A 20,971-nucleotide genomic window follows, 5' to 3' on the forward strand; every position below is an offset into this window, starting at 1 on the left:
GTCGGGGACAGGCCAGATCCCTTTCCAAATTAGACCTTGCCTTCTAGTGTTTCTCACGGACCAGGTCAACTCCTCCTGTGTCCAATCAGGAGTTGGGAGGAACCCAGACCTACCCTTTACACCAGGTTCCAGCCCAGGGCCCTGTGGATAGCAGCTGTCTACAATGTCCCCTGTATCAGCTGCATGACAGCTGCAACTCCCTGGGCTACTTCCCCATGGCCTTCCCCAGCACCTTCTTTATCCTCACTGCAGGATCTTCCTCCTGAAGCCTGATCACACTTGTACTCTTCAGTCCTCCAGCAGCATGCCTTCTCACTCCCTACTCCACTAATTGATGGGAGGTCCTTTTTAAACCAGGTGTCCTGATTACCCTGCCTGCCATAATTGATTCTAGTAAGTTCTTAATTGGCTCCAAGTGTCTTGATTAGCTTGCCTGTCTTAATTGGTTCTAGCAGGTTCCTGATTGCTCTAGTGCAGCCCCTGCTCTGGTCACTCAGGGAACAGAAAACTGTTTATCCAGTGGCCAGTATATTTGGCTTCTACCAGACTCCTGTACCCCACTGGTCTGGTCTGTCACACTTTGAAATCTAATTCTGCTGATTTCAGTGTCAACGTTGATAATTTCACTTCAGATCAAACATCTAGCTTTTGTCTTTATCCCAAAAACCCACCTATCTCCTACTCCTTACTTGTTGCCAAAAGCCCTAACTACCCCTTAGCCAAATGTAAAAGCCTTCAGCTTCCCCTCTGACATGTTATAATTTAATTATTCATTTTTAATATAAAATTCTATAGCATATTGAAGATATATATGTCAATGTCAGTCATTTTAACATGTCAACGCCTTCACTGTCCCTTTTATACATTTTCATATTTAATTCACTGAGAACCTCCACGTTTTATTTACCTGAAACTGCCATATCATCTGCTGCAGAAACCAGGGTTTCTTGTTGCAGAGATTCAGTCCAGTTTCTTGTGTAGGAACAAAGCCTTTCTTCAATCTTCTTCTTGTAACAATTAAAAGTCTTTTCAGTTTTGTAATGTGCTTGTCTTGGCTTCTAAACCAACCCGCAGGAATAATTTCCCCTGGCACTTTATTTGAAGTAAGATTTCCTGAAAACCTGGAAAAATGGGTCCCTGAACTCAATATTAAGTTGATATTAATCTGAACTTTGCCCAAAATTTAGGTACAAAAGCATATTCCCTTAATATAGGCATTCAGTGAGAAGCATTCTATGCCACAGCTTTAGTCAGTGTTATTAGCTTTAAATTCAGCTCTACTAATTCATGGGGAGTCAAATAGGACCTATTATTGCTTGACCCTAACTGAATTTAGAGCTAATCGGGCTCTTCATTAGAGTCATTAAATTGATTTCAATTAATATTAGTTAAGTGAGGCTGAAGGTGAAAGAGTTAAATCCATTATGGACCATAACTTCTTCCCCGTGATGACAGTAAGGGCTACTGCTAATGAAACTTTAGCTTACACATGCAGTCTCCAGCTCTTTTAGGAAAACCTATGCAAGCTGGTCTGCATTTTTCCACATGCACTGCACAAAATCACCCTCATCCCTGAGACCCACACAAAGCACATGTTAAAGGCAAGTCTGGATTTAAATTCCTCTTCAGAAAAAAAAATGAGCAGCACAATTTACTACATATTATTAGGACTTGTCTATACAGCCCCACAATTTGGACTATCGGGATGCGAGCTGCCACATGCCCTAAGAGAGCTAAAGCTAACAAACTAGGTACCTTTCAGTTCGCACCCACACAGGGGAATTACAGTGCAATACGCTAGTGCATGCTGCAATTCACACACCTGTAGTTCAAACTGTGGGGCTGTATACTCAGCCTCAGATTAAAAAGCTCCTGGAAACGCCAGTTTACAATTTACAAACTAAGACTCTGAATCTCATTGAATCAGAAGATGAGCAAACTGGGGCTCTAAAAACTAACTAGTGACATGTGTTGTGTTTTAAGTATCTTTGAACATATATTCCTACTTTCCTGGACTTCTGGCGAAATGACTAGTGTTTGGACAAGCACTCTGAAACACTATATTTTTAACTCAAACGTGCGCCTATCAGAGTTCCTCTGTATGCCAAGAAAAAACAACCCATTTGAATACCTTTGCAAGAGAAGATTAAATGGATGGAAAAAAAAGGTTACTCAGAAAGGGAAAATAATTCTCAGACACTGAAAGCACTCATCTTCAACTCTTCTAAAAGAACAAACACCACTAGTGTAGTCACTTGCATCCACTAACATGAGATGTAAAAAAGTAGTTCTTAACCTTTTCCACATTATGATTCCATGTTACAATAGAAAACCCTTCCATTTAGCCATAAATAAAAGGGAGGATTATCACAGCCCCACTGAAAGCCTGTGACATAGGACACAGTATTGTCAGCCCTAAATGTTCATAAATCATGAGTCAAACCACAAAGATCATGAGACTGGCTTAAAATTGAGATTTTTTTAAAACAAAGTAAAATATTGGGTTCATGTTATTTCTCTTCTGGTTTCTGAAAGGTTAGGGTACATTTGGGTCATATTTCCAAATATTTAACCATAGCCATGAGGATTTTTTTAAAGTTCCCATGACTCCAGGAACTGGGGCTTTAAGGAGAAATACCATAGAGGTGGCAATGCTGTACCATTATGACCTTTTTAAATTATTCATTTAACCATTTTTGGAACACCAAGTCAACATATAGCACAAATTAGAAAAAGTTAAAAAGGAGGAATGAAGTAAAAAGCAAGTCAATTATCCTCAATGCTCTCTTCCCCACCCCCAACCCTTTTTTCCTTTTCAACATCCACCACTTGTGCCGCATAGCTAACATTAATATAGAAGCATGTGAGGGGTGGCTAGGAAGATCAAAAAGGTCCATCATTTTGTAATGAGGACATACCCAAGCTCTAATTCACTCAGTGATCCACAGGCTGAAGTTTTACAACAAGTTCTGGTTTCTATTTGTCTTTCATGTATGCTTCTTTAAAATAAATGAATATGGCTTGAGACCACATTGAGAGAGGATGTATAAGGTGGCGTAAGTTAGACTCATGGAGCCTGATCTCTGGTGCAAAACAGGCAGACAGCTACTGAAGAATGTCACTGGTGTAACGAGCATTCCACCTTGCAGTCTCTGGTATGCGGATAGGACCAAGGAAGAGGGAAGTGGTGGAGCACCTCTTTAGTCCTGTTGTTCTTGGGTCTGTTTGAAGTGGAACGTATAACCATGCTCCATCAAATGATCATGTAACGTAGTTAATCTATAGGAAACATGCAATTTGCCTGGACCATTTGTATCCTATCAGCACTACCATGTACAAGATTGCCTGAAAAATATTTTTTAAATGGATCTTGAATACTTAGTGCCTAAATCTCTCTTTGCATCTGAAAAGTTTGTGAAATACTGTCAATCGTTTTCATGTATTTTTAGTCAAACAATGCTCAGGTACAATAATTCTGACAAGTTATTATTGATGACATTACAGGAGATGCCGTATGGCAACAGCAGGAAAAATAGTAACATCTTTATGTTCCATTTATCACTTCATTGACACACATCCATATAAATGCAAATATGTTGATTTAATCTGGAAAAAGTGCATTGGTTGTGGAAACTTTAGTTAATATTAATCTTTATATTGTTTATACAAGTAAGTGAGGGGCAAAAATAAATTCCTGAATGCCAGATGGCCCTGGTTCATCTTTTTCCAGGTAGTGATTGACAGCAAGGACTTTGATTTAACTTAAAGTTTATACAGTTTCCCTTTGAAATAAATCCTTAAATCATTATTCGTTTCCCCCTGAATTATCTTCCATCCTAGATCTCAATCCTTTTTATGAACATTAAGCCTCAAAACATTCCTGTGAGGAATTCCTCCTATTCTATATTGAAGTTCTAAGGCAACTGTTATCTTGGTATCTAAGCACTAATATCATAGGTAGATATACCTCATTTTACAGATAGGGAATGTGAATAATTGAGATTAAAGCCAAAATTTTCTAGAGTCCAATAACTTTGGTACATCACTGAGAAACCTAGGTGACTCGAATAGGGTACTGAAGGACCCCCAATTGGTAGACACTTTTTGAAAATTTGTGCTTAACTGACTTGCCTAAAGTCATAGCAAGTGTGTAGCAGAAGAGAACTAGAACCCAGAATTCTCATCTTCAACAATGGGACTTGATTCCTACTTCGAGCAGCCATTTTCTGTGGACCCTAGTGCAGAGTCTCTGGAAGCAACAAGTACCTGGCGGAGAGGTTGCAGCAGAATAAGGTACCTATACTTGTGGATCTCACTCTGCCAGGGAGCCCATCCAGTGCATCTTAAAAAGTGTAGCCAGAGCATTCTCCTCCAGTAGCCCTCCTACGGAGCTCCAGACACCAACTGAGCTCACCTGCCCCATGTAGGCAGGGAGGTGATGAAACACCATTTGCCCTAGCCTGGGTTGAATGCACTAGTGCAGCACTCACCCTACACCTTCTCCTTCCCCTCATGCTAGTGTGGAGGTTTTGAACAATAAGGCCATGCTTCCTCCCCCTTTAGGAATTAAAAATTACTGAGAAAAGTCAGTCATGTTATGTGTGTAATATATTACATTAATCTAACACAGTGAACTTGTTGTACTGCCTGACTCTGGCACTGAATACAAGTCAGGAAGAAAGAACAGCTGACACAGCTTTGTTTCACTTTATGGTTCTTGAATATTCATTTCTTTTGTAAAGGTAACCACAGACTATCCAGTACTGCAAATTCAGCAGTCACTTGCCTTCCTCCATACTTATGCTCCATTGTACAACTCCGTATCTCAGTATTGAGGACAAACATTCTAAAATCCTCACAAGTCCTGGTTTGGCATCACTCCCATGAATTACATGGGCCTGGTGATATCACAATTCTAAACTAAAAAATAAAAAAAGGCACGAGCCAAAGTTGTTCTCAATTACATCTCTACTAGTTTTAATCCATTTCAGTTGAGTTACTCTGGAATTACTCCTATGTGACTGGCCTATTGACTTCACTGGGGCAGGAGGGAGTTTGCTTAAGGGTAGAATTAAGTGCTACATTTCTGTGGCACAGCATATTTCACAGCGTGCCATCCACATATTAAAAATAAATGCTGCATGAGGAGAGTTGACAGTTTGCGTTTGGTAGTAAGTTTAGACTATTTTTTCCCCCAAAAAGAGAATACTCCTCTATCTCTTATATTCTAAGAGGACAAATCTTTAGTTGCCTTTTAGTGTGTGTTCATCTGCTTATCTTTAGCTCATTCAACAGTTGTTCAAATTATATTGCTAATTTATTAGGATGACAACAACCCGAGTCAATAAAGTTATCGTTGTTCACTCTATTTACTGTTTAAACCATAAAGCTTTGTCTGAAACAAGGTGGATTGTTAACAGAATGTTTGCATCAGGCTTTGATTTATAAGATAGTCGATGCCGTTTTCACAATTTATTCCATGAGCAAATGTAAGTGTTACAATAATAAGCACAACATTACATTTTAAAAATAGGAGTAAAATACAAGCAATTGAATAAAATAAAGCTTATATTGTCACAAATATATATTCAGGAACAGCTTTGGGCATTTCCCCGCTATGATCAACTTCCAACTCTATAGATTCTTACAATGACAAACAGTAACACGAGAACCCCTTATTAGCCATTACAAGGACTCACTACAGACAGATTCTGCCTGACTTCTATGCAATATGTTTGGAGGGAAATGGAGAGGTGAGGCACAAGAAGTCTTCTTCCTCTTGTGCACCTCAGAAAGGCAAGGCAGGATTCTTGTCACTGAACTCACTCACTTCCCTGCGTTTATGGAAGCTAAGAGACTGCTTCCTATTCCCTCTGCTCCTTTAAGGTATCCAGGAGTGGAGAGGTGGTAGGGAGATAGCTAAGCCCTGCTACTCTTCCTCTATCAGTCAGTCATTAAAGGACGTGGCAGTGGGTATGCAACATCTGTGCATCTGGGAGCTCCAGGAAACATTTCCTTGTGTGATTTGGCTCTGCACTCCTCCCCCTCCCCTGCCTACAAGACACAAGACACAACCAGACCCTAACTTGATATGGGAAGTGGGGGAAATAGAAGGAGCTGCTCCCCTAAATTCAAGGGTGCTTGGTTGCAGCAGGGGGCAGAGATGAGGGGAGGAAGGAAGTTTCCATTCCCCTGAGCACAATCCTACAGAGCTCAGCAGGGATCGAGTAGGGTCAGACTGAAAAGGAGCTGGGTAGTGGTAGTGATAGCAGCTACTCAAAAGTAAAGTTGGAGAGGAAGCAGCTCCATTGCTTGTGAACTATCAGGCATGGCTCCCTCCTTGCCTTTTCCCTTTCTGGCCCATTTTTATGGCCCGCAGAGCAGTAGCTCTGGGCTGCATCTGGGTGAAGACTATACGTCAAGTGATCTAAATGAGAAGACACCATCTTACAGCACAACCCTTTAAAACCAGAATGTTTTTTTTAACTAACAAATATTTATACAGTGCTTGTGAAATGTGTTGGGTTAAAGGCCACAGATATTGAACTCTATATCTAGAGATCAGGTACCTTATGAGCAGTAAGAGTGCAAACTTAGATCTCACACAAACACTGACTCGTACCAATGTGCCACACCCTATACCTAGGGGGACCTCTGAAAGAATAATGAGGTCAGCGCCCAGAACCTATTCAGTCCTCAGAATCTCTGCTGAGATTGCCAGAAATAGAGCTAATTAGTGATTATTTACTGAATTTTGTGATATGAAATTACACTGGGAACTGAACGGAAACCAGACATTATACATAGACCGCTGAACAATTGTCAGATAGTAGCAAACCTTAGTTACTGTTGACATGGACCATATTTGAACTAGAGACCTAGTAACAAAACAGGTTTCAAAGTATTCCCAAACCTCAGAGCCTTCCAGTTTTCATCAACAGACTTTTAAAAGTAAGGATTGTTTCCCCTCAGCTCATGGGGCAGAGGAAGGAGGTACTCTGAATTCTTTTCAGCATCTGAAGTTAAATACAGAACTCATATGCCAGCACCAATGTGTACGATTCCATGTAACAATATCCTGAGCCCGGATTTGCTCTATCCAAAGGAGCTCTATACGGAAGGAGCTGTCCAGATTCTTATACTTATTCTGATGCAGAGGATGCAATGAAATACAATGTGCAGGGGATCTGTCCAGGTGCTGAAATATGAGAACTGTCAGCATGGGAGCAGTGAGCCATAGTACAAAAAGCAGAAGCTGCATCAATCTAGCCAAGACTCAGAAGAATTTCTGCAGTTCAAGAGAATACAAATATCTTACATTACAGAATGTATCTGTAATGGCCCAGATTTTCCAAACATATACTATAGTACTTCCATCCCAACATCCATCATCCTGAATACACTAATTTCTATAACCTATCTCAGGTATACATTGCTGGCTTGAGCCAATAGTCACATAGTCCAGAAATCCTGCAATCTGTTTCTATGGGAGGACTTCACTGGAAGCTATTGTCTGTCTTGTTGGTGAGGATCCATAAGGAAACTTTAAAGAATACTGTACTCTCTATTGAGGTATTTTCTGATAAATTTGCCAGAATTTCACAGATGATCTTGTATGCTCCTATGCTCGATTTAGAAAAGGCTTTAATAGCTGATAAAGTTTGCAGACCAGATGACTGAACTCCAGCATCTTGATTTCACACAGTGGCCAAGAGAACACAACATATTTCATCTTACTTTCCAAATGAGTCCTGAAACTACATTCTTGACCATTCCACTGTGGTCCAGAGAGCTCAGCATAGCCCATCCTCCTTCCTATACAGAACTCCACTATATCTTTCATATTCACCTGAGTTGGAATATCCAGACACAGTCCATATATTCACTTTTACCCAATCTTCTCTAGTAAAGTCAAAGACCTCAGAGGAGATCGTTCATTAAATCAGTCTAGAACAACAAGAGAAAAAACACACACCACCTATTTACTGTGGAGTAGAAGAGGGACTTGATGTGTCTGTGGAATGTATTACTTATTATGACCTATAATATCCAAGACCTATACAAGATTAAAGTTATAATTATGATATAAAGGGTATCCCCATTAGTTGGGATCAGGGTGGTGGGGCGGGAGGAGTATGAGTGCAAAACTGCAAAGTTCTAACTGTGCTTTCCTCACTTTTAAATGGTGTTTGCTTTTATAAATACAACATTCTAATAATTTTGCTTTTAATTAATGGATGTTTGTTTATTTACAAGTTTTTTGCTGTGAAGATTTTGTGAGGTACAAGGTGATACAGACTGCATCATTAACTTTGTTTCTGGCATACTACTTCTGCTAGATCAGGCAACAGTTGGGGAAATTAATCTACCATGTCCTCTTTGATGAGTTAACCTACCCTTGGTTCTCTGAATACATTCTCAGTTTCCGAATGAATATCTCAACTATAGTGCTCCAGAAGAACGGCACATTATATTCTATAAAACATGCAGTAAGATCCGTAGCACAAACCATGAAATTATGAGTTCTATCATTTCCAAATGGATTCCAATTTCTCGGATTGAAACAAGCAGAGAAGATTGGCTATGAGAGAGAATTTCCATTTGTGAGTACTGCTCCACAGCAGGAACCTATTTACAGAGGAAATTGCCATAAACAGTAAAATAACTCAAACCTGAGAACTTTTCTATGTTCAGCCTATAAAGAGCCCTTATGCTGCCTATCCATATCATTACAGTAATTAATATCTTGATATGCCATAGACATCTAGCAAGCTCCTAGCATCAGTAGGTGTCTACTCTGACAAGAGTCTATTTACAGTATCACAGAACAACTAACACTTGTATTGGTTTCTTGGCTCTCACTTCATAGGCTTGATAAGTAAAAAGCAGTAACAGCAAATGAAGCTGAGGTTGAAAGACATGTTGGGTTTCCCAAAGGTATTCATACACTTCATACTGCCAAGCACTTGTGTACCTTCATGCTTTTGTCTTCAGTCAGTTAAAACCAATATCACTGTCATTGCACAAGTGATATACTATATACAGTTAAATGGATAATATGTGACAGTTTGTGATTCTCATGGATACTATACTTGAATGTCTGACTAAATGCTTGAATTACAGGATGCGGATTTACATTTACATTGCAGAATGACATTTACAGCTGCCATGGCAACCCTCCCACACCCCACTCTCTCCCTCCTCCCCTCCAGAAAGAACTCCTAACCCAAATAGAGCTTCCTATAACCAAGAAAGAAACATGTGCTGAAGACTTCATTAAAGTCCACTAAGTCAGTTTGTTAACCTGGAAAGTTCTCTGATTCTACAGTGATGGGCACCCATACGGAGTCCTATGAGAGAGAGAGAGAGAGAGAAAGAAAATTATTCCCTTCACCGCTATCTTAAAATTATGTTTCTGGGCATGATACCAGTAGCCCCTGAAATCTGAAGATATTAACTCTTACTAGGGTAACATGCATATTTCATTTCAGAGCATTAACCCAAGTGATGTGACTAGGGCCAAGAAATAAAGTTCAATTTCTTGGCAGCATTCATGTGTGCCAGACTCTCATTGTAGATGGATGGGCAATATTCCATTACCAAATTATCTGACTGGTTAAGTGATCTGCAGATATAGTCACTTTAACAGTACGTGAGCATAGACCAGACATGCATGGTTTTGATGCTTACCTTGGTATCTTACTGGTCATCTTTAGAACTTTTACATAGTTGGAAAACTTTAATAGTGCTCAAAGCAGTATTTTTATAGTGCAGTGTTGGGAAATTATAAGCCCAATTATGTGAACAGTAATTTCGTATTTTCTTGTATAGTGCACTAGAAATGTAACCTTATAATATTTCAGTATGCAACAGAATCAGCTATTGCTGTTCCTATAATTTGTTTCAAACATCTCATATCTGTCAAGCTAAGGTGTGTTGTAATAAATGAAATCGTGTGTATTCTTTCTACATTTGCATTTAGTTTCCCTTTGCTATTAATGCTGGAATCACCCATCAAACTGACTCAGTGTTAATGAGACTCAAAAAACAAAACAAACAAAAAAGTCCTTCAATCAGTCACTAATTCATTAAATAGGAAAAAGCCCAAATGAGCACAAATCCCCTGAACTGGCAGAATGTGTTTTATTTCTCAATAAAAAAGAAATTGTGTTTTAAGATTTTGATTTTAAGAGTTCTAGAAATTCTTAATTCAGTCCCTATTTTTCAAGGAATTATTCATGTATCTACCTCTAGCTCATGCATAACTATTTGCAAGATCAGGAGCTTAAAATAGAAAACAGGTTAGCTGCATTATGTTTCTATTAAAGCTGGTCAAATTATTCATTGCAAATAAATTATCTGGTGATCCATAAAGTTATCTCAAATAGTTTATGCAAACAATTTTTAGTCTACACGGAGTTCACTTTGACTATGTGCCATTTGCTTTCCCCCGACACACACACCTTTGGTACCTATAGTTCAGCATCCCTCCCCCTCCAGACAGGTTTTCCAGTTAACAGATACTCCCACAAAAACAGGTTTCAGAGTAGCAGCTGTGTTAGTCTGTTTCTTCTCCCTGAACAGATTACTCTGACTTTTAAAATAGAAGTAAATGACAATTAGCAAATATTCTTCTTTGTCCATCAGTACTCCATCAAAGGAGACTTTAGATTTAGAACTAGAAAGCATCTAAATTTGAGTGTTGAAGTCTCCCCTTTGTTGTTACTGCCCGGTCTAGATACCGGAGAGAACTCTACAGATGGACTTAGCTGCCTTTAAATGCCTCCTTCCCTTCCAAGCAGCATCCGTGGCTATGAATTTCTCTAATGCCCACATATCAGACTGTGATAGGGAATTCATTTTCAGAGCCATTGCACCAATCACAAAAGAGGATTTGAAAATAATTCCATTATAGAAGCCAATATTGAATTATTACATTGTGGCTGATGAAGTAAAATGGAATTAGCGGAGAAAAGCGTAGAGAAAGCTTATGCTTGGGATTCATGGAAGAGCCTAGTTCAGCATCATTACACTACATGTACATAAATAATAGCTGGAGGAAATTCCCTACCTGAGTACAACATAATGGTTTTAAAGTAGGTTAAATAGTTAACAGCTGCAGCAGATTTTCCATCAGAACACAAGTTTTCAGGTTTACCGTTCCTCACAGGACATTTTAAATGACAAGTGAAATAACTCTTGGGGTTGGAAACACACATTTCTTGGATGAGTAGATTCATTTTCGGGGCTACAAAGCTGGTGGGTCATGCTCTGCAGCTTTACATCTGCTGCCAGTTTTGAGTTGTTAATTCTACCTCCCACTCCACCCCACGTTTTGTATCTAGGAGGGAAAGAACACTTACAAGATTTCTGAACACTAAAGTCCTGATCCTGTAAGCAGCGGCACACTGGCAGAAGAATAACCCGCACAGAGCCCCAAACAAGCCATCGCGTTCCATGCAGGACTCTGTCTGCATGGTGCTCTTTGAAGGATCAGTGCCTAAACTAATAGGGTGACCAGACAGCAAGTGTGAAAAACAGGGACAGGAGGTGGGGGTAATAGGCATAGATATAACACAAAACCCCAAATATCGGGACTGTCCCTATAAAACTGGGACATCTTGTCACCTTATAAACTAGTGAAAGATACATAGGATTGATGAGAGCTCTAGAAATAGGACCACGGAAATTATTAAACTGAAGAGAATTTTAGCCTTTTCAGTTGCTAATTTGAAACTGATTTCCACACATAAAAGGCTAATGCATTAAAAAATGGAGCCATAACACATGACCTCTAATTAAAAATGAATTGCATGTGGTAAAAAAACAATTTAAAAAACTACTGTAAAGTGAACCCATTTATTTTCAATGTCTTAATAATAGTATCACTTTAAGTGATCTATTGATTTGCAAAGATATGCATTAAAAACCCCCTTTTATTATGTTCTGTTCATGAAACCACAGGGCTAGAGTCGCTAAGTCTTAAAAACAGAAGAGTTCTCATGTCAAAGCAGGAGTTTTCACCTTTAGATGAAGTTATATTAATGAAGAATCAGGAGGAGAATATGCATTACATGGCCTTTGTACAGCTTCCTTCTTCATTATCTTTGAGCAACATTTCTTGGGCTTAACATTTGGAGTAGGGAAGATTTTGCCTGTGGGGGATAGAAAATGCCTTAATAAATTTCTCTACCTACCATAGGATTTTTAAATATATATTATTTTTAATTACTTAAAGAACTTAAGATGGTGCTGGTCTATAGCCTTCATTTTCTGCCTAAATGTGTGTGGTTTAATACATAGTACATTTATTTCTATTTATGCTTTTGTGACAGGTTTATTTAAAGAGAGTCACAGGCTGTGCAGTGTGCCTGAGTTAATATTGCTAATGGAACTTTAATATCTTTTTATTATTTTGGCCCTAAAATCCCATTCGCATCTTTAAAAAAAAATCTAATACTTAGCAGGGCTGTTGTTCCAACATACCACCAGTTGTTGTGTGAGTGCACACCCCACGTAAGATTTAGCCCTGTCAAATGCCCCCTCTCTTACATGTCACTCAACAGGCCCCAGCTCCCTCTAACATTTAGTGCATTCTCATAGGAGAGGAGAGCAGTTAGTAATCTGACATCTCCCCCCTCCTTTCCCCACCCCCCTTGCTCCCCTGCCACACACACACATTTTCAGGAGGTGCCAGGTGGTTTTCTCCACATCTTCTGGATAATACAAAGCTTTTGCTAGCAGCAGGACTGTGAAAACTCCATCCATTAGCACTATACATTAGCCTTGTGCATTTTGGGGAATCGGAGGCAAAGAACCCTATGGCCTGAGAAAGGAAGTGGTTGTTAGGTATTAAAGATCTAACAACAAGAATGAGAGGAATGTTGTAGGAAAAGGCAGGCAGGATACCTGCCTTCCCAAACCCCCTCTCAGAAAATCCTTACACCATTTCCTGAATTGCTGTATGTTGCCAGGGAGGAGAAAAGGCATCCCCTTTCCCCGGAAGTGACAGGATGGGGAGCAGGCCAGCTCGCTGCCCTTTGGGAACACCAGATAGGCTGGAAGGTTACAAGACTGCTAGGGCATGCCCCATCCAAGAGACCAATAACAGCAAATGTAAATGGGAGCCTGTCAAGCTGTCCTGCTGTGGCTCAAGAGCGTAAGTACCAGCCTCAGCGCAGACTTATAAGAAACAGGGCACAAACCCCAAACTACTGGCGAGTTCTATACTTCGATTTCACCAACCAATCAAATGTAAACTCCTCATGCACTATAAACAGCTTTGACATGGAGTCACACACAGTCCCCTTACGTAATCTCTATCTTGCCACTCAGGAAGCTTATCTTTGTGATAGATGTTCTCTTACACCAAGGATCATAGCAATATTCAGGTTACTCCCAGTCCCAAAGGATGAGTCACTTACCCCAGGTCAAGTGCACTTCAGATTTCACACCAAAGACAAAGGCAACACTTAGAGCCACTCCTATAATCAACTCTCTAAAGATGTATTATATAGGAAAAGGAAACAAGAGTTATTTACAAGTTTAAAGCAGGTGAACATACACGCACAAATGAGTTAAAATTTCAAGTTTCAAAAGGTAACTGAAGCTTCTATAATAAGCAACTCTATATGCCGTGTAGGGCTATCCCAGGCTAAGAAATAGAGTTGTTACTTATGCCTAGAAAACCTTGCTCCGCAGAGTCCAAGCAGCATATCAATACATTTCCTCCTTCTCAGAGGTTGTTTATTCCTTTCCCGCCTTGCACTGAGCTGCAAATTTAGCTGATGGGAGGAATTCACTTGCATGACTCATATTCATACGGGGCGAGAGCAATCAATGTATTGTGTCTTCGTTAATATTCCACAATAGTTCATCTGGTGTTGATGGATCTTCCCCATTGGGCAGGACATAACACTTTCTGTTGGAAACCAGCATTTCACATCAATTAATGTCTCTCCTGTCTGGTATTTTACACAGTTACAGAGGCTTCCAATACAAATACTATTTTATAATATGGGCTACAGATGTTATAAGTGAGATTAATGCATGCAGCAATTTACAAACATTCAATAAAGAATGAATACTAAACACATTCTTATAATGCTAATACCTATTTCAACTATATTAACACATGGGCGAGACAGACCGATCTAAGCTATGTCTTTGTCAGTGTTCAGTTGAGACATGGGGACCTTGGCATAGGCTGGCACCAGGTATGCTATTGTCATAGAGCCCATAACATTTATGGATGGCAGAGTCATGAGGGGAGTTGTGACCAGGGGCATGTAGGTATCCTATTATCTGCTTCACATGAGAGCAAGGAAAGGAAAGAATTGTCTGAGAGAGACTTCCTTCTTCATCATCACATGGCTATTTCAGAGCAAGAAGGGTAGGGAAGGAGTAGGTCTGCAAGCTTGAAATCTCTTCATGGAAAATGCCCTGCCATCAACCTCCACTCTATTAAATGGTGGAGACTCCAGCTTGAGTACCTCAGCTGATTGCCTTCTCCCACCATACTGTTCTGCCACACTCCATAGCAGCAATCGCTCAAATAGGAATGTCTCAAGTCATGTAGGACTTTCTAGGTCAAAATCACATGTTCAAATCCACTTGGAAACCAAGAGCTCCAATGCTTAGCTCCCATGAATGTAGTTGACTAGGTTAACATAACAGCTATATTCAGTGGAAAGCCTGAGGATGAAATCCTGTTGCCATTGCCTTCAGTGGGACCAAGATTTCAGCCTGAGGGTTTTAAGCCATTATATCATTTTAAATATGCTTAGTGTACTTTTATGAAAGCATTTAAATCAGCAGCTCTTCAATGATTCATATACTACCTTCTTAAAAATACGTTGTAGTGAAGGGACTCGATGGAACATCCACCTCACATTCCATAGTTGGGACCCCCTGATTAAACAGACAAGGATGCAATTTGAGATCTTAAATCTTTCAAAAAATGTCTGTATAGTTTTAAATTTACAAATGCAAACACTTAAAGGTGTAAGGGAAAGTTACCCCTGTCAAAACGTGAATACAGGAATCGGTGTTCCTCCTGCATGTATGGAGACAGCCATCATCTAACACACAGCAGGGGCCTGCATTCCTCAGAGTATTTTTAATGTTATCCCTATCACATACTTACAAAAGAAATACTTAACATGAACTGAGGTAAAAGAAAAAACAGTATTCAAATGGCCTATATTAAAATGTATAATTTTTAAGTCTACTCCCATATTCAGGAAAGATGTGGACAAATTGGAGAAAGCCCAGAGAAGAGCAATAAAAATGATTAAAGGTCTAGAAAACATGACCTATGAAAGAAGATTAAACAAACCCAATTTTTTTCAGTCTGGAGAAATGAAGACTTAGGGGGGACATGGTAACAGTTTTCAAGTACATAAAAGGTCGTTACAAGGAGGAGGGAGAAAAATTGTTCTCCTTAGCCTCTGAGGATAGGGCAAGAAGCAATGGGATTAAATTGCAGCAAGGGTGGTTTAGGTTTGACATTAGGAAAAACTTAACTGTCAGGGTGGTTAAGCACTGGAATAAATTGCCTAGGGAGGTTGTGGAATCTTCATCATTGGAGATTTTTAAAAGCAGGTTATACAAACAACTGTCAGGGATGGTCTAGATAATACTTAGTTCTGCCCTGAATGCAGAGGGCTGAGCTAGATACTTCTCGAGGTCTCTTCCAATCTTATGTTTCTATGATTCACTTAACAAGTATGGGCTGTATCCTGCAGCCCTTACTCATATGAGCACTACCACTGATTTTAATGGGATTGCTCAAGAGAATGAAGGCTTCAGGATTGGATCCTTTACAAACAGTACAAACAGGGTTTTGTATTTAACGCACATTTCAATTCACTTTTAACCATCAAAAAAAGCCTTTATAGTCTGTCAAGACATTCTCGTGGAGAAAAGGAGATCAAGGATATCAAAGCAAATGTTATTTCCCTGGCGAAATTCCTGCACTATCAGAATCAATTTTCTTTTGTTTAGTCAGATCACAATTTGATTGTTGAATATGTGATTGTTAGTCTATGCATTTTTAATGCTCCCAACACAGCAGTATCTAGGAATGGTACTATAAAGGAACTACTATCCACCTCATCTTTATTGTAAGGAACTTAGTGGAATTCTCTATTATTCATTTATATTACAGTAGCACCTGAACGATCAAGGCCTTGATGTGCTAAGTTCTGTACAAAGAGGTAGCTCCTACTCCATTTTTCTTTAGTAGCCATGAGACTTATCTTTTAAATTAAACAATTTTGTATCAGCAGGACTGAACAGTTATATTGTAATGGACTCCCTGTTCCCCAGTGACTGGGTTGCAGGTGGGTTAAGAGAGAGGCAGCAGGAATGCAAAATTTAACAAAGTGCTCTTTTGGTGAGTGGCACCACTTGTTCTCAACTCTAGGAGAGAAGGTGCTGCAGCATGAAGACTTGTGACCATGTTGTTTTGGGGCTCATGACAAATCACAGCATTTACTCTGATAGGGGGAAAACCAACAAATGTTTATTGAAGATGGTCATCCCCTTGGAGGTGGAAGCACAGGTGTGATCTGCACCAGTGCCACTCAGACCATAAGCAGGTCCCAGGTAGAACAGAAAATACTCCAACACCAGGCCTACGTTCCCTAAGGGAGCCTCTAGCCCCCTGTGGTCTGGCTCCAGTCAGGCCTTTCTTCAGGGAGTTAGTATAAGAATTCTGCTCTTCCTTTCAGCCTCCGCTCAAGAGAACTGGCTCTCTCCTTTTAACCATATCCTCCAAGCCTGACAGCTCTTACAGGTGATGCAGGATGGGGCTGATTGAGCCCACAGCACCTATGTTATCCCTTTTCTGGTCAGTGTGGGATTTGCAAACTCCACCACAGGGTTGCATTCAAGTCTGTTGGATTCTTTAAGGCAATTTGGTCCTGCCTCCTTCTTTCAAATACCTCTGAAGCTACAATATTTTGCAGAGGAAAAACAATTAAACTTTTTCTCTCTTCTATTGAAGAAATCATCAAATGAGCACAGAATTCTTTACCTTAGTTCACAGATACAGAGGTGAAGTAATTAGATTCAACTATGGGAGCAAGTGAATACAAAAGATGAACATTCATGTGCTGCCATCCATACATTTTATATTGGCAGCACAAAAGGGAACATCTTTCTTCATTATCTAAATCAATGAAGACTTCTAAGTTATCAGAGAAAAACAACAAGTAGTTGGAGCAAAATAGTCTGAATATGAGTGAACATTTAGTGATCAAAATTAAATTGTCTATTTCCCACTTGAATGCATATAAATGCACTCATAGGTAAGGATGCTAGCTTGTTTTCCTTTCATTATTAGTCATCACATAATCGGCATATGATGCTTTTTGTTTCAATATCAGTTTCATAGTTACGGGCACAAACTGTAATGAATAGATCTGATGTTCTCCAAATAGCACAAATATTTGTCCTAAATAAATCAAGCCAAACTATGATGTGAACAGGAATGATGATGGCAGGAACATGCTTCAGGAGACTGACTTGCAGCTGGCAGCCTATGGGCACTGGAGCTGTAGGATGGAGTCAGTTCTACTGACTCACTTTCCTGTCCTTAGAGAGTTGCTCACAACAGTTTCCACCATCAGTAACAACCCACCTGGGTTACCTCCAGCACCACATAAAAATCCTGCTGGGACACCAAGGAACCTAGAGTAACTCTCAAACCAGCCAGGAGACACACAGAACCTTAAGCCAAAAAGGCAATTAGCAGCAACACACTTCTAGATCACATTATGGCCAAAGTCAGGTTCAGAGAGAAAAGGGGGACGGGGTGGGGAGGGGAGGAGAAGACTCACAGGCTATGCAGATGGTACAAAGTTTGATCAAATCCCTGCAGCACAGTTAAAAGTCTATCAGCGGTATATGGGTGATGCATAAATGGTTCTCAACGTCAAAGAGGCTGCACAACATTCAGGAGATTATGTACCAGTACCCATGGCACAGGATTTGTCCTGATAGACTTGTCCTTTAGAGTCTTACCAATGCAAAAATACACCCGCATTAATTAAATGTAGTTAAACCAAGCAGTGAAAATAAAGAAAATAATAGTCTAGAAAGAGAGTGCCTTCTTGGGGCTGTTCTGCTAGTATTTCCAAAATGTGTGTCCATTCCATCTATTCTATCACTGGGGTATCTAAGAATGTGTCTACACTGCAACCAGGCACTCACCTAGACATATCTGAACTAGCTTTAATCTAGCTTGCACAGGTATTGGAGCAGTTAAGCCACAGCAGCACAAGTTAGCTGCCCAAGTAAATACCCAGCATTCTGTGCTGACGCCCCAGCTACCATGGCTTCACAGCTATCAGTACTTGAGCTAGCTAGATTAAACTTACCTCAGACACATCCACATGTGCTGGAATCACACACTCCAATTACACTGTAGATGAACTCTAAATACTGTATCATAATTTGGAGATTAGAACTTGGTGCAATATTAATATTTCCACTATTTCTATCACATTGAACCAAACACAGTGGGCTGAGGTTCCATTGCCTTGCACCTTATGCAGTCATTGATGCCTTCACAGAGTGAGTAGAAAGTGGATAGAAACCATCACAGATTGGAATGGCAACATTTTAAACCTGCGTCCACAGGTCTATATGATTGCATAAGGTAGAAGGTTCTCTATACCATCTGAGGAACAACTGGTGTGGGACAAGACTTTCACTGTCACAGAAGGCAACATTTGGCCTAGTATATGTATGTAGTATCTTTCTCATATTTCTGTACGTTACATGCTATTCAGTGATTACATTTCCCTCCACACAAAACTATCTCTCATTTACACTTAGTGATGGAGAACCTCACAAGGTTGATTAGTTGAATTTAGTATTCAGACATCAGATTCCTTCCCTCTATTACATTAGTCTAGCAACTCAGGATTTACATCATCAACATAACCAAACATTAGTGGCCCATCATGATTAGCTCAAATTTTTCCAAGCCTCTTTGGAACTGATCAGGAAACCTTGTGAGAAAAAAAATATGCTTTTTTGGGACATTTTCAATACTAGTTCTGTAACAACAAAATAGGATAAAACAGCCTGATTCCCTTGCATCCATATACCCAGGAGTAACATCATTGAAATCCATGGAAAAAAAATCACACAATCAAAATCAGCGTAAGTGAGAACACAATTAGGCCAACAGTTACATTCAGAAGGTTTCCTCTTCTGAACTTTTCGGTTGCTAAGCAGCATAGATACACACAAACATTTAACAAAGGCTATTTCAAACTAGGGGGAAAAAACACTTTGGATTAGGCTTGGTTTGAGGCAATTCTCACATTCTCCTCACTCTCAAATAGTTCACTCATCCCTAATTTACACATGACTGGATTTGTGGACTGCACCATGGCCAACATTACACAGAGCATTTATTTTTCTCCCAATACATCAGACACACCAATGCATTAAGAAAAAACCGTTTAAAAAAGTGAAGTTACAAAAAACACTCAGCAGCAATATGCAGTGATGATTTACATGTTTCTCAACAACATTTTCTCCGCTAATCAAATAAAAAGGCACAGTTGTATTAGTGACACACACATCGGAATATTCTGGTGTTACTCTGGCTACATAAAGTATTTTCCAGTTTGATTATACATCACTACCAACATACCTGTCATGGGAGCTTCCGACAGAGAATGTTTATGTGAATGCAGCATTTCCCACTGTTCTCAATACTGTCCCCATCAGCAATTGTCTGTTTAACTGAAAAATTTCCAGTCCAATAAAGACCACAAAACCTGGATGATCACATGGATCTTACCAGGCATACGTCTTGGGTTATTTCAAGAGAGCATTCTTCATAAAGACAGCAAATATCCCTAGCTCTAAGATGCACAGTCAAGTGTGGCAAAATATATATTATTCTAGGAGTGATTTGCTTTACAGCATCTATTGAATCAAACCCTCCTTCTTTAAAGGAATAATTCTGGAACAAACTGAAAAAATGATTGCAAAAAGAGAAAATATTAGCCTGTTTTAAAAAGACTGTGCCCAAATGACATCCACAAATATTTCTGGGAACAAAATTGTGCCTTTTACTTTTAGCTGAAAATTGTGAGCATAACAAAGGAGACCAGGTTTTAAAAATCTTACTCAAAATGTGCATACATAGACACCTAGCCCCCCCAAAGCATCTAAATTTGGATTATTTTTAACCTTCTAGCTTTTTGGATTAGGCTTTAACTGCCTACATACAAATTATTCCTGATCCTGAATAACCTGTACTAAATTAAGCGTCCTCCAATCCTGTAGGCAGTCAAGGAATACCTCCCTAATGGAACTTTCTCCCTGGGGAATGAGGGTACATAGTAGCAGAGATGAATTAATCAATTGATCCATAACACCTGAGCACAGATTAACAGCTGTAGCTGTGACAGCCAGGCTGTGGGAGGAGTTTCAGCTGTGTGACAGCTAATATGGGAAAGAATGGGGGAGGGACAGTTCTGTGAGGAAAGAATGTAGCAACATGGAGGAACAATGGTAACTTTTTGATCTGAGCTGTTCTTAACAAGGCACTCTGCTGGTGCAGATGTATCAGGACTAAAATGGAAATTTCTGTACTTCCCAATCAACATACAGCATCTACTTTTAGGTGCCACTGACCGACCGTTCCAGAGCCTCTTGCTATCAATGCCTCTTGCTCCTCCTTTGGCAGCTAGCACTTCCAATTGACTCACTAATAATATGCAGACTGGGGAGGACGAGAGACACACTGGGGGCCAAATGGTTTATCTTCAAAATACATAGCAAAGGGCTTGTTGTGCCAGTAAGATGGCTGTGTTCTTGACAGCGTGGCACCACTCTAACACAAGGGGAGCTCCTCAAAACATGATGTCCCCTGACTGGGGCATATTATTTCCCAGTGCTCTCAATGCACAGAGGCAGCATGCCTGCTGACCCACCCCTAATG

At 39.8% G+C, this 20,971-nt stretch overlaps 1 long non-coding RNA gene across 2 annotated transcripts in view; it reads right to left on the bottom strand.

Moving 5' to 3' along the window:
* The window catches only part of LOC122461758, a 49,637-nt gene extending 29,321 nt beyond the window's left edge, over positions 1-20,316 (bottom strand). The window contains exons 1-3 of one of the 2 annotated variants that reach the window (XR_006283921.1): positions 19,673-20,316; positions 14,841-14,910; positions 13,352-13,498 (exon numbers count right to left, since the gene is read on the bottom strand). This is a non-coding gene — a long non-coding RNA (uncharacterized LOC122461758). Of the gene's footprint in view, positions 1-13,351; positions 13,499-14,840; positions 14,911-19,672 lie in introns of those variants that run through there. The other variant, XR_006283920.1, reaches the window with a different exon arrangement.
* Positions 20,317-20,971: the final 655 nt, after the last annotated feature.

This window comes from Chelonia mydas, chromosome 9, assembly GCF_015237465.2.
Source record: "Chelonia mydas isolate rCheMyd1 chromosome 9, rCheMyd1.pri.v2, whole genome shotgun sequence".
NCBI classification, from domain to species: Eukaryota; Metazoa; Chordata; order Testudines; family Cheloniidae; genus Chelonia; species Chelonia mydas.